Consider the following 6,000-nt stretch of genomic DNA (forward strand, 5'->3'; position numbering starts at 1 on the left):
GAGGTGGTGTGGTCGGTGAGTGTGGTCACCTCATGGCTGATGCTGTGTTGCAATACTTTCGGGGAGAGCTTATTATCTGGGAGGTCTTATTTTTGGGAAAACAGGGTAATAACCCTAACCAAGACAACTAGACACAAGAACAGTTTCCCGAACTCCATCACTCTGCTAAACCAATAATTCCCTCAACACTGTCAAACTATTCACTAAGGCTGCATTACCATTGCTATTAGTCCTCTCATCGTTCCTATCACCCATCTCCTCCCACTTATGACTGCAGGACGGTAACTTTGTTGCTTATATCCTTACGATTTATATTGATATTGATTGTTTCCTGATTGTTTATTTGTGCCCTATGCCTATCATTAAGTGCTGTAGCTTATGATTCTTGATCAATGTATCTTTGCCTTTTTATGTACACTGAGAGCATATTGCCCCAAAGACAAATTCCTTCTGTGTCCAATCACATTTCCATTCCATTCCATTCTATTCCAATTCCAATTCCAATTCCATTCCATTCTATTCTATTTATCCAATTCCAATTCCAGTTCCATTCTATTCTATCATATCCTATTCCTATTCCTATTCCATCCCATCCCATCCCATCCCATCCCATCCCAACCCATCCCATCCCATCCCATCCCATCCTATCCTATTTCAGTTCCATTCTATCCTATCCTATCCTATTCCAATTGCAATTCCAGTTCCATTCTATTCTATTTTGAAAACAATTTACACCCACCCTGTATAATTTATGGAAATTTTTTAATTGCAACAAGAAAGATCCAAGCTGAAATAAGGTGAAATAAGAGTCCCTTTGATATTTTTAGCCTTAAGAAAGATCAGTGGAAAGAGGGGTCTCAGGTCACCTTTGGCACATTGGCAGCAGCTGAACAGATCCTGGCTGCACCAGCAGCCAACTGTTGGCCTTTCTGTAGACGGAAGATTTCCCTATTAATTGCAAGGCTTTGCAGAAGTTATCTGAAGCTGGGTGGGAAAAGCAGCACTTAATCTTGAAATAAAAAGGGGAGGGGCTTTGCCTTGGAGACGCAGGTGAAAACTGGCAACAGATGCTCTACCTGGTTCTCCTGCCTAAATGAATATATAATGCTGTCTCTCTGGTAGCCAACCTGACAATAAAGAGACGTTAGCATGGAACATCTGGAAAAGCCCCTCCATAAAAATATTTCATTTATTTTGAGATGGGTGGGGGACTGCTGGGAAAAGAATTTTAATTGCTTAAATGAATGAACAACTTTCTGTTTATTCCCAAAATGAAATCTGAAAAATCTAGTAATGACAGTGTTTTTTTTTTTTAAACCTGACTAGCAAGTCCTAGGAATTTGAGAAAGATGTATACAGGAAGTCCTTGACAATAAGAGAGCTTGTCCATCATGGCCATGTGCCGCAAGGGGTAAGTTGGCCATGTGACCTACCTGATTTTGATTACTATTATTTTTGCAGCCGTCATTAAGACAACACGGTGGTTATAAGTAGGCAGTGCGGTCGTTAAGCAGCTGGTGTAGTTGTTAAGTGAACCAAAGGTTCGCTACAGGGTCAGTTTTGCAGGAAACCAGAAGTGCCAGGTTTTTTTTTGTTTTTTGCAAATAGTTATAAAATGAAATACTGTGAATGTGTGATGTTGCGAATGGCTGTAAATGCAATTATGTGACCAAGTGGGCTGAAGTTCTGAAGTCTGATCATGTGACTGCAGGAGGCCTAGCTGTCAGAACTTAGAATCCGGGTCGTAAGTAACCCCAAGGTACGCATGTTGCAACATTGAATGATGTTCACAGCATCACTTAATTTGCCAAGAAATATATATCCGTGTAAGACACCTGGAGCAACTGAGAGTGAGTTGGGTTGCCACATAAATTTTAACAAACAAACAAATATTGCCAGAGTATGTTCATAGACTAGAATAGACATGGTAACAGGTCAGCCAATGGGGACTGTTTGGAAACCGAAACATAGTAATTGTTTATATGGGGCCATAAGTTTGGAGCCTGGGGTGGCTTAGGCTTGCTGAACTGTATATAAAAGTTGGTTTGGCCTCTGTAACTTTGCAACATCTGTACAATGTAAGCCTTTGTATCTCTCTACTTTGTAATGACTTACTTCTATGAATATTGCTTCTGGGTTCCTGATATTGTATGCTGAATTCTGCCATATGGTATTGTATATAAACTATATAAAGAAGTTTCTTATATATAGTTGAATCCTGCAGAAGTTCATTTACTTGTGTGTGCTTGTTGAATGTGCTGCTGCAAAGACGCTGAGCGTGTCGACCAGAAAGGTCGGCAGGTCGGCGGTTCGAATCCCTAGTATAGGTCTCCTGTGTGATCAGGGGGGAAGTTGGACTAGATGACCCCCAAGGCCCCTTCCAACTCTGTTACTGTTAAAAACTGTTAAACAAAACTCTGACAAATATTTATTTATTTCACACCCTGGCAAAGAAAGAGCTCACTCAACGGCTTTGTAGACATTCTGAATAGGAGAGCGAAGAGAGCATTGAACCCTGTAGCATGCAACCCAACAGGAACGGAGGTTGGGTCTCTTCTCCCCAGCTGCCAGTGACTGGAATCAACCCTGGAGAAAGGAAACGAGCCGGCACAATGTTGTGCTGCCTATCTCCAATCCTCTGAACTATCCCAGAAGGATACCCTGGTTGATATGACCCAAGGCCACAAAGAGATCCACTAGGGCTGTGATGGCGAACCTATGGCATGCCTGCCCGAAGTGGCACGCGGAGCCATGTCACCTGGCACATGCGGCGTCGCCCGTTCCTCTTTCGAGTTACTGGCATGCATGCACTTGTGACAATCAGCTGCCCTTCACGCATGCAGCGGTGCGAGGAACCTGAAGAGCTGGTCTTCCATTTTCCGGCGTGAGCGGCCAGCTGATCGGTGCATTCGCATGCATGCCAGAAACTGGAAGACTTGCCAGAAATTCATTTTCTAGCACACACATGCCCCCTGGGCAGCTCCTCTTCCTGGCCACAGCCCAGACGAGCGTGAAGTGCTCTCTTTCTGGCACTTGGTACTGAAAAGATTCGCAATCACTGCACTAGGGAAAGTATTGATACACAACAGGGGTGGGTTCCGGCAGATTTCAGATTTAATTTATTTGTATGCCGCCCTTCTCCGGGAGGGACTCAGGGCGGCGAACAACTCAAAAGGGGAAAGGGGATACAAACACAATACATATAATTAATATACACAAGAGTCATACGGCCATACAAGTCGAGAGGGGAGGGGAACTCATCAACCCCAGGCCTGCCAGCACAGCCAGGTTTTGACGGCTTTCCGGAAGGCCTGGAGAGGGGTGAGGGTCCGAATCTCCACGGGGAGTTCATTCCAAAGAGCTGGAGCTGCAACAGAGAAGGCCCTCCCCCGGGTAGTAGCCAGATGGCATTGGCTGGTAGACGGAACCCGGAGGAGGCTGACCCTGTGCGATCTAACGGGTCTGTGGGAGGTAATTGGCAGAAGGCGGTCTCTCAAGTAGGCAGGCACTACTGCTGGTTTGCTCGTGTGCAAGCAGTGCGCATGTGCATGTGCAGTGCGATTAAAATTGTTCTGCCCATGCGCAGAACCAAAGAACAAGCTTATGGTGCCACCAGGAGAACCGGTTCAGGGGTGTGGCAGGCCTGGGGGTCACTGCCGCTTTCAGTGATTCAGGCTGCCAAACCATTAGCATTTCAGCCGAACCAATCCGAACTGGTAGGAGCCCACCACTGATACACAACCCCCATCCTGCCCTCTACATGGAAAAGCAGGACCGATACCACGGCCACCCCACACCCGGGGCTGAATCCCAACTAAAAGGGATCCTGTAAGATGCTGTACCATCACCCTCCTTCCTCCCAAAATGAAAGATCCTTGAAAATTGTTCAGTATTGAGGGTAGGGGGTGGGGATTCATTAATGCAGGGATCCCCAACCCCTGGTCAGTGAACCAGTACCACTCCTTAGCTGTTGGGGACCAGGCCACACAAGTGGTGGGCAACCATGCAAAGCTCCATTTACACACGAAGCCATCCCCTCCCCCACTCTGCCACCACCATTGCAGCCCTGCGGAGCCAGGAAGATTGGGCACTGCTGCATTAATGGCTTCTTGGCAGGGGAGGAGGCGAACCATGATCTTTTTAAGAAGTAAAGCAATAGCCCCCCACTCAAAAAAGAAATGAACCCCCCACTCAAAACTCACTCCCCCAACTCCCCCTGGGCAAGGGTGGTATTCACTTACCTTCTCTACCGGTTCGCAAGGGTGAGCTTGTGCACGCAAAGACTTCTGCGCATGCGCTTTTGGTGGGAAAAAGGGCCTAAATGGGATGCCCCACAGCTGGGGCCACCCGTGATTTCACCTACTGGTTCAGGCGGTAGAATACCACCTCTGTCCCTGGGCCCCTTTACTAAGCCAGGAGGGGCATGGATCTAAAGAGCAGATGGCCCAGCTCACAATCCTGAGGACCCTGTCCATGTATTCATGTTTGGCAACCCTTCCAAGATGACCAGGCAAAACTCTTCCCCAGACACCTTCTCTGGACCCGTATCAAGGCCTGCGACCCACTGTGAATGAATCCAAGCGACGTTTCCAACAGGTATGAACAGGTTCCTCTGCATTCTCCCAGCAAGAGCTTCTCTGTCAGCTTCTCCCTCCTTACCTAAGAGCTTTTGTGTCACCTGGGCCGTGGGATGGTTATTTGCAGATGCGGAAGGGCTGAAGGGCTTTGCCACCCTTGCCCTCATGGGATAGGCCTTACTGGGACGCTGACCTGTGTTTGATCAAGTTCACCTTCCGTTGAGCACTATTGATGCTCCAGATGCCTCAGCTCGTGTGTCATCTCCTTAAACTCTTCCCTGAACCATGGGGTGTGATAGGATCCACAAGAGGAGAGAGGTAGCAAAGTGAGGTCCAGTCCAAAGCCTCAGCTGACTCCTGTTCCAAGTAGTGGTCAAGGCTTCAGATGGACAGAAACCACCCCAGGTCCCTCTAAAAGCCAGTTGAACCCATCAGCTACCAGTGGGAAACTAATCTAATGTGTCTGGCCTCTCTGAAGTGACCATAGAAAGTTCCATGGTAATCTGGCTACGACAAGGGAGACACCAATAACTTCTCCAATTTCAGATCACATAGTCACTCCTCTGTCAGGAATACCAGATCCTGTCTGTGACCACTCTCCCATGTCAGACTTGGAAGAGGCCCTTAGCTGTCATGGTTACCATGATCTCCTGAGCCATCTCAGACCCCACTGCTAGAGAAGGCAGATTAAATTAGGGCTCTGCACACCTAAACAACAAGGCACAATGAGAGTTTTCCCCTGAATGCCGTCACTCTGCTAAACAACTAATTCCCACAACACTGTCAAAATATTTACTAAGACTTTGAAGGTTATAAACTTAGCCGAAATGGCAAAAATTTCAGCATATCTTAAAGAACATTCAAACGAGAGATATAAGCGAGACTGGAAAAAATGGATTGATTATATACAAAGCAAATACGGGACTAAGAAACTCCAGATAGTTTATGCTTAAAATCAGTAATAACTTAAACTGTTAAAAATTTGGGTAACAGCAAGAAGCTGAGTTCAATGTAGAGATATTTTAGACTGTGGTTGTCAAAAAGTCATACCATGTATGGGCTCTGGGAAGTCGGGGGGAGGGAAGGGAGGTGGGGATCTAGGGGGAGGGGGGGAGGGGGGAAATATAATATGTGTTAAATTTTAAAGCATGATTGCACTTGTATACTGTGGCTTTTTAAGGTTAGTGTCAAAACAGAACAAACTGAATATATTGGAAGGTAATAAAAGTATACCAAAGGGAGGAGCTGAGTGAAAGAAGGAGGAGGGTGGAGAGGGTGAGAGAGAGGAGGAGGAGAAGGAAGGGAGGGAATGGATTAAGAGAGGGAGTGATAGGGTTAGGGTTAGATGGAGGGGGAGGGGAAGTAGGTGTAGAAGGGTATGAGAGAAGGACGAATGAAAGTTGGAGGGGGATGAAAGAGGGTG

The sequence above is a fragment of the Thamnophis sirtalis genome, unplaced genomic scaffold (assembly GCF_051295495.1).
Source record: "Thamnophis sirtalis isolate CommonGarterSnake01/CBP01778 unplaced genomic scaffold, rThaSir2_p1.2 scaffold_4, whole genome shotgun sequence".
NCBI lineage: Eukaryota > Metazoa > Chordata > Lepidosauria > Squamata > Natricidae > Thamnophis > Thamnophis sirtalis.